This window comes from Halyomorpha halys, unplaced genomic scaffold (assembly GCF_000696795.3).
Source record: "Halyomorpha halys isolate HHAL.00 unplaced genomic scaffold, Hhal_1.1 Scaffold213.1, whole genome shotgun sequence".
Lineage (NCBI taxonomy): Eukaryota > Metazoa > Arthropoda > Insecta > Hemiptera > Pentatomidae > Halyomorpha > Halyomorpha halys.
Genome location: NW_027116617.1, coordinates 1,465,721 through 1,474,970, shown reverse-complemented (window position 1 = coordinate 1,474,970; position 9,250 = coordinate 1,465,721). Strand labels below are relative to the sequence as shown.

Here is a 9,250-nt window from a genome sequence, read left to right as displayed (position 1 = left end):
TATTTACACAATATGAATTTTTGTACTTTCTCCTAGGTTATAGTTATATGAAATTAATATCAATTACAATAGTGATTTTTTTTTTCAATTAAACAAATTCCGTAGTCCATTTTCTGGGCAGGCCCCACGAATCGGTTGATGTAGGTAGTCGTAATACCAACAATAAACAGCAGTTTTTTGCTCTTCGAAATCTTAGTTCCGTTCTGCAGCATTTTCATTCAGTTAACTACTCATTTTTTCTTAGAAACCATTTTCGAAAATTTCCTAAGAGTTTTTCTCGCTCCCATTAAGATGCTATGTGTTTCTTTACGGAAGAGTGAAGTGGCATAAATGGATCCACTGGCTTGAAGTATGTACTTGATTTCGCTTCTCTGAGTTGACATCTCATTCGTCTATGGAAACTAACAGTAGCAGCCGGTTTGAGACGTTTATAAACACATCACCTGTGAGAGCGGATGTGATCCAGGGATCGAGAACCTGTGCGTGTTGCCGGGATATTAGTGAGACATCGGGGAAGACTCGCAATGCGGCCCATTTATCAGTTAGGGGTGGAGCCAGGGCATTGGTGGGGGTAGGGAGGGGCCGGGAGTGGGGAGGGGAGGGTGCTCGAAAGAGGGGAGGATTCAGAGGCTAGTCTTGTCAGGCAATCGAATAGGGTATCATGTGCAAGGCAGCTACAAGTGATAAGAGTGTTTAGTGCTGGTGTCGTGTGCCGCGAGGTGAGGCGATCGCAGGCTCCTCACGGCAAGGTAGGTTTTTCATCTCCATCACCGTTCTCGACCTCCACAGTACTTCTCTTTTTCGATATCTTGGTCTAACTCCGCAGCTCGAATCTGTCGGGGTTCTCTTTTGAATAATCAGTGATTTCTTTGTGTCGTTGTCGTGCAGATCTATTCATGCGATAGTCATCCTAATCAGAAGACTCGTGAAAGGAATTTCCGTTCCTTACCATTAACGACGCCGGTAGAAGCTGCCGGTCCGAACCCGTGTGGGTGGTAACAGCTACAGTACTGGATGTCAAAGCACTGGCAACAGTAGCCGACTCCTTTACACTATATTTCATCATTATATGCTACATTATTGTCTTTATTGTAATATAATCGCATAATTCTGTTGAATTCGTGGCCTCATCATAATGAGTTCTAAGCGCTTTATTTTACATTACTATGAAGTCTCGTAAATATAATAAAATACGCCTTCCCGTTAACTTCTCAAAACGAACATTTCATAAGCATATTGACTAATACTTGACTTATTTACTCTGGTAAGACAGAGTTTACTTCAAATTCAAGCAGATTGGTTCATGAATATATTTTTGCCGTTTTCTAAATTCCAGTACATTGATTAGAATATCAGAACAAACTGTCAAATATTTTTGTTTTCGCTTTAAAATTAAGGAAATTAATAATAATAATAATTGTTTCTCCAGTGATTGTTGAGGACTAATTATTGTTGGCCAGATCGCAAAATGTTAGTAACTTGAATCACAAGGAAACATCAGTAATTGTGGTGCGCGAAACATAATATTGTCCGCACTGCAAAAAAAAAAAAAAAAAAATGGTTCACTTCAAAGTTTATGGAATTGTGAAATTTATGTATGCCACATTCCAAAATCAGTTTGCTTCTTTGTGATAGAATAATATAAATTTGAACGTATTTAGTATGATTTGTTTCAAGAATTAAAAAAAAAAAACATGACCAAAATAGTTCTAGGAATCTCGACTGTGTTACATTACAAAGACAGATATATATATTTTTTTTGCATGTAAAACAAATTAGGTAGGCAAATTAATAATATATTTTTCTTCCACGGTGTTATTTCATGTTCAAGTAATCAATACGGATTTCTTTACAGCTTTTAATCCACAAAGATTTCAATAATTTGAAATCAAGAGAACCGGATGTTCTAAACCCGTCAAGAAATATTTATAAAACGGATTGGGATTAGGATGAAGGCTCAGACAAGAGGAATGGTGAACAAACCAATTAGACAGATGACGAGATAAAACCAAATTGATAATGCCGATGTTATCTACGATCGTTTATACGCCGGTTGGTCGCGCAACGGGCCATGACCGGCTGCCGGCGGGGATTTGAACGGGCGTACGTGGCTTCCCGGCAGCACCCACAATTGCGGGAGCAAGAAGTGGAAGTACGTGTACTCCATTTCTTGTAGTCTCTTGAAGGCTCATCCAAGTATAGTGGTTACCCCCAAGGGCGTTCAACAACGTGCACTTTAAGTGTTTCCAGCATAATAGCCAAGAGCTTTCTAAACAATGATCTCGGGTCAAAAATGTTTAAAATCTGTAATGATGATTTATATAGTTAATATTAAACAGACTTTATGGCTCCCAAAAAAGGAAAATATTTGGGAATATAACATACAATCCTACTGAAACCGATGTTTAATATTCCAACTAGTATATCAAAAATAAATTGACTTAGTGTACTATAACAATAGTAATAATTTTCTTTGTTTAAAATGTTTCATATAAATACTTTTGCAATAATATTTTTCTATATCATACCAAAAAGAACTTCCTTCCGCTGTTTGTATCTGTAAAATAATCAGTTTGTATCAAATAAATTGTATTTAATATGGGGATATAATGTGCCCTTAAATGTTATAATTAAGTACGTTTGTTTGATTTTAAAGGCGTAAAACGTTTTGGTCAAGAATGGTTAGGTTTTGTTATTCTTCATCTTTGTAGCTAAGGAAGTCCTTAGAAGGAAGAAAAAAATAGTTAAAACTAAATTTTATTCAATGTTTTGGATTTTTTGAAAATTTACTACTGATTTTATATTATAATTAAGTAATTTATTGGACTTATAATACGAAATTAATCATTATTTAGTAATACAAGTTCAATAATTATATAATAATAATTATTTTTTCTTGATCATTGTTTAACCCTTAATCTTTTTCTTTTTTGTTTTCTAAAAAAAATTAATAATTAAAAAAATAACGTATTTATAATAAAATATTAAGCTAATTATTTGAGCTTAATATTTTATTTAACTTTATACATTTAAAATTTATTCCTAACTTATTCTCCGGCGAAACCGCGTGATTAGTATGTTTAAATTTTCTATGGTATTAATGGTTAAAGTGATATTCCTATTACTTATTTTTTGTTTCTTATATTTCTAGAATTTAATTTGAAGAGATAGTAATAGACTAAAGGAGGAAACTTAAAAATGTTTTTATGAAGATTCGGTTTTCAAAATAGCCAAAAAAAAAAAATTAAAAATTATTATTAGTTTGATAAATATAAATAATTATTAATTATAAAATAATACAGTTATATAAATGTATCGGTTTGTATACACATGTCCTTGGTTCCAATCATTTTATTTAATGGTAACATGGATTTATTTAGTGATCATGATGTTTACAATATTCCAAGTCAGAAACAAAAAAGAAAAACTACCATTTTTTATACATAGAACAGTTGCATAAAACAAGAAGAACGTTTAATAAGAAATCGATTCTTAAGATATAAGAAGCTAGATATTTCTGATATGATATACGACTTAGTACCTTACTTAACCTTGTAGGGGAAAAAACCTAGCCGGGCGAGTAGGAATGAATATATAATTTGCACTTATTATTGTTATTTTCATTTTTTAAGCTTCTCGCTTTTATAAATGTTTATTTCAAAATCGAATTCATTCCACATCTTGGCACTGTGTATGAACAACAATTTTTATTTTTATAGGAAAGGTTTTTTGTTTTGTTTTAAATTCGCGTTAACCATTAATCGATTTTTGACTAATTGTAAATTCATCAGTTTCTATTTTTCCATGTTTCAATACACCCAACCCGTTAAAGCGCAATTCACTTCATTAGTATAACTTTTGGTGAAGACTACCTTTTGATTGCGAATTATATAATGTTACAACTTGAAAAATTACTGAGACTAATTTGGATACATTGACTCCCTGGTTGTTTTGAATTAGTCATGTTTTCAAGTAAGTAGTTACTTAAGTAATAAATATAAAATAAATAAATCGAACTATGAATTATTACAAGAATAGTTTAAAGTTACATTATTTTTCGGATAATGTAAAAATCAATTTTATATGATGGGATAAGTAAAATATTTTTGGGTTTAAATAAGGCAGGTTAGCGAAGATTAATGTAAAATTATTAGTTGAAAAGTTAAGATTAAATTAATATTAATTTAAAATTAACAGTGCCGTAATTAATAGGATAATTTTGTATTACCTAATTAGTATTCGATCATCCGCAACTTATGTGTAAATAAAAATATTAACAGAATTATAATAATGTAAGTAATTTATTTAAATTAAAAATTAACAAAAACTAATTTGGACATTATTGAGAGCTTTCTTTGATATATATATTATATATTATATTTCTAACAAAACTCGAATCAGCATTAAATATTTATAATATAATTTTCAACATCTGATACATTCCTCCTCGGCCGTAAATTTACACCCTATTAAAATTTCTGTGAGAATGGTTACTTAATCTTCGTAGCAAATTTAATCTATAACATCCCTTAGAAATTTTTTTTTTAAATAAAAAATTAAGTACTTATTATTTTATAATTTTTTGTAGTTCTTTTGAGTAAATCTGCCTAAAGTACTGAGGTGAAATTTTGTTTAGGTTTTTATAGAAAGGGTGATTTCAACATTAGTTTATTTACTCGACCTGTAATGAATAAGAACTAAAAAAAAAAAATTAAAAAATATTTTTTATTTTTCTTCCCGTGCGTTCTGTTTAGTTCACTTGTTATGTATAGTCTTTCCCATTATAGATGTTCACTTATCCTAAGAAGTGAATTTTTGAATGTGATTTTCACTGGGTCATAACTCAAAGGTATTGTACTTTCCAACCATATCCAGATATTCTCCAGCTGATCTAACTGAAATTTCTAACTGAGTTAATTTTTTTTTACGGTTTTCGATAGTAAATTAGTTCATAAAACGATTTATAACGGGCGCTTTTTTTAAGCGTTCTAAGGGCGCTAAAAATGTTTTACGTTTTTTTACTATGAGTGGAAACGCTGCGGAAAATCGAAAAAACGTAATGAACACAACCGTTTTGGAAACCAATTTCTTATTAGAATCCGTCACTATGATGTGTGTCCTTAACCTGTCGAGAAGAATAAAAATGACTGCCATAAAGTGAATCATCAATTGAGAAACAAATCAATTTTAATTCTTACGGAAAATTAAGTTCTGAAACAATTTTGTTGAATACACAGCGCTATTAAGACCCAGCAAAAATCTAATCAAAATTTCAAAAATTTTAGTTGTTTAGGAGTTGAATCTATATAATACTCTTCTGCTATATAGATTGGCAGAACGGCAAAGGAGAATTTTCTGCCTGATTACGGCAAATTTTCCAGAGCTATGCAATATAAATCTTTTTATCATTGAAATATCGAGATGTTACATTGACCACATGGGGCCCTCTGATTAGCTTAAGTTGAAAGATAACGATACGAAACCCTACGTAGGCGTCCCAGGTATTTTGCTCTGGGGCCGTCTTAAAGCCATTTCATACTGAATACATTATAAATGCACCCCGTTAATGCTCTCATTTGCATGTCCAGCTCCGTCCCAGGGTGTCTCAGCCTGATATGATATTTCTTCTTTTGAATTAGGCTATCTCTACCTCATAATACATGTCCGAGACGTGTATGGGATAATTTCTTCTCCAGTTCAAATCGAGTCAAAAAATAAATGTTTATAGTGTGTTTACATCGGTTGTAAAATCGGGTGTTCCTCAAGAGGCATAGAGAAAATGTTTTAGTAATCGAATGGTGGAACCGAGCTCAGCCGAAGAAATAATCTTTAGGAATAGGTAGATTATTAATTTTCGGAATAATTAAGAAAATAAAATTGTATTCATGTTTTAGTAGTTATTCTTAGGTTATCACACAGTGTCAAATTAAAATTCGATTTTGACACTTTAACGTTTTTGCTGACTCTACGCAGAGAAAAGATTTTGTGGAAGTTGCTTTTTGATAACAAATACGACGCCAGAAACCACGTAATGTTCGCGGAGTTAATTGATAGATGTTCAAACGCTTTAAAACGATTGTGAGGCTAGACATACATGCAACAACGTTGTCTCATTTAACCTTAAAATGGGAGTTGTTTTACTGGCTCATAAAATTTTTTATTAGACGTCATAAGAAATGATTACCGTACGTCGAGCTGAAGCTGAGAAAATTGGTAGTTATTAACAATTCGGATCGTAAAAAAAGAGCGTTAAATTTACTTGCATGAGCTGCGTCATTATTTTGTTGTACGAAGAATTTGAGTGATGAGAATCCAAAAACCTCTTCTATTTATGCTTTGTTATCAACATCAACCATTTCGTAAATTATTATTATATATATTGGGAAATTTAGAGTAAAACTTGTTTTGCTGAAATTCTAAACGGTGAGTTTTTTTTTTTTTTTTTATATTAATGACTTATAATTTGGGCTATTATCTCTGAAATTATATATAATTAATTAACGAATTCTTGTAGTGGTTATAATAACAGATGTTAATGACCCATTTTGAGAGTAATTGAGCTCTTTCTTTATATATAATCGTCAAGTTTTTCCCTGCTCCTTTATATATATATATTTAATTTTGATCGCATAGCAAACGAATTTTTATTAATTTTCAAACAAAAAATTATTATGTTATTATTTCCTGTCTAAAGTTTGTTGTTTGACAAAGGTGTCTTGGCTTTTGGCTTAAAATAATAACAAAAACTCTGAAACCATACTTTCCAACTCTGACGTTAGGCGGGAAGTGTGGTGCCCGCGGGCACAGGGTTGAGGACCTCTGAGGTGTGTAGCGATTTCAGCCTACCACAGGTATCCTGACAGAAGTATGGAACTTGTTAATTGAAGCATAGAAAAAGGCAAAAAGTCTAACAAAAATAAATTAAGTTACAAGCGACTATAAGTATTGTTAGGCCATAGAGAAAATTACTCAAAAATTCACTTACAGATTATCATTTACAGGCTTCAAATTATTGAAATGTCAAATTTCAGCTGTGAGAACCTTGGAAACGTTTTAATTCCGTCCTTCTGAGAACTGGATATGCATAATGTGAACGTCTGAAAGGACTAAAACCGATTAATGTTCAAGTTAAAAAAAAACATGTTTACATTCAGAAAAATACAAAAAATTTATTAATATTCATTTGTTGTAAGGTATCGTGTGTTTGACATTTACAGGGGAACTAACTATTGTGGATTTTTTTTTTGTTATTGATTCTTTAAATAAATAATTACTTATTTATGAAGAGTGAGTTCTTTTGGATAATAATTTTTAAAATAAAAAAAAAATATATATATATTGCTATTTAGAACTATACATACATCTAGTAAATTTGATTTTAGTTTATAATGGAGTGATACAGGCGTGTAGAGAAACTACCCATTAGTAGCAGTCTAATGTTTTTACATTAGCAGGTCTCGTGGTCATCTTCTTTTCAGGCGCCTCGGAGGATTGTCAAGAATGGAAGAGGAAGCAAGGTTAGAAACTAGTGGGTTTGGGTTGTTTATAAAAAAATAAAAATAAATAAATAAACCACCAGTATTGAAAAGATAAGACCAATAAGCTAAAACTTGAAGATAGTTGGTCCTATCTCGAATTCGAAAAACCAGTTTTAAAATATATATATAACTGTAATAATTGGAGGGTCATTAATAAAGAGCACTTTCAACGGATTCCTCCCCTTCAAAATATTTGCAATATGGTGCCTTATTTTTTTTTCTAAATTCTCCTTTTATAGGACAAAAAAAATCTGACCAATTTTGAAAGTTGATTCGTTTCGTAATCATTTTTTGTTACTCTTCAAACTCTCCTTTCTTCAATAACATACAAAAAAAAAATTCCAATCTTGCTAAATATTGAATAATCAGAAAGAAATGTCTGAATAAATCTTATCCACCGGACAGCTGAAATTGATAAGTTGAGAAACTGAATCGTAACTAAATGTTGAATTTATAAACGCGACTTTTTTTCTCTCTCTCTCTTATATGTCCACGCCTTCATTTCCTACAAACAGATTTCTCTCCATCTTTTCGAATAATTAATATATGTTTGCTGTTAAATATTCCCTTCTAACATTACTCAATTAATACTTAACAGATTAATTGAAAGTGAATAACCAGTTTTTTTTTTCATATTTTCATTGTGAAATATTACAAGATACTGGTTTTATATGTCGATAAAAAAGATTTTTAAAAAAATTGTTCGATAAGACTTTAGCAGTTATGCAATGCATGTGGGTATGTTCTTATTTTCTCTTTCATGAATTACCCTATTCATCTAAAGGTGTGGGGAAAAAATAGATTAGTTCAGATTATTTTTTTTTTTTTAACCTGCATCAAACTATTAAATTATACGGCGTATCTGAATGATGACGCCGTATAATTTAATTAATGTCGTAAATTGCATACTCGTGTGTTTCATCATGTTACATCTACATATTATTGTGCTTAAATGGCAGTGATAGAACAGATCCTTAATATTTAAAAAATTATTCAACATGCCTAATTGAAAATCGTTTGAAACACTTAAATCAATACGAAAATACTTTTAAAATGTATATATAATTATATGTGTGTGAAAACAGGACATAGATTTTGCTGATGGTCTAAAGGCTAATCTATATTTTGAATACACGTTCTCAATTAAATAAAAGGAATTTTTCAAGACGGATTACTTCCATAGAAGTATTATTTTTGACTAAAATTATCCTGAAACATTATTATATTTTAAGTATATTTAGTATATATATTATTAAAAACACAATTGCATGTTTAGCAAATAAAAATAAAGTTAAATAATTTGTACGAATGTTTATCTCTAATGATGTGGAATAACTAAGCAAATAGAAATTTTTTTTTATTCTAACGGTTATTTCAGCCTAAAACGCTTTTTATCATTATGAACACACTAAATATGGCTGCAATGACTGCTACGTAGCAGGTTGTAAATTAGCATTGTCCATTGTGTAGCAGCTAGCAGCAACAAGTGGACAATTAGATGTTTGTTCACCCCAACTGACCGAAGCACCACATCGTGGGTCCGCCTTTTCAAATCGTTTCCCCCCCTCTGTCCACCTGTGAGAACATTGAATACGCTGATTATAAGCCAACAATTTTTAACGTTTTATGCAATAACTGGCCCATTTTAATCTGTATTATATAACATAGTCAGCATGGACATCTCTTAATTTTTTTGTTCTATATTATATTAT

The 9,250-nt window shown here is 31.1% G+C and overlaps 1 protein-coding gene across 4 annotated transcripts in view; it reads left to right on the top strand.

Moving 5' to 3' along the window:
* Positions 1-638: 638 nt before the first annotated feature.
* Positions 639-9,250, top strand: part of grh (grainy head) — a 120,422-nt gene continuing 111,810 nt past the window's right edge. For all 4 annotated transcript variants that reach the window (XM_014418932.2, XM_014418933.2, XM_014418934.2 and 1 more), the window contains exon 1: positions 639-749. The gene's annotated coding sequence lies outside the window, so the exon portion shown is untranslated. The remainder of the gene's footprint in view (positions 750-9,250) is intronic.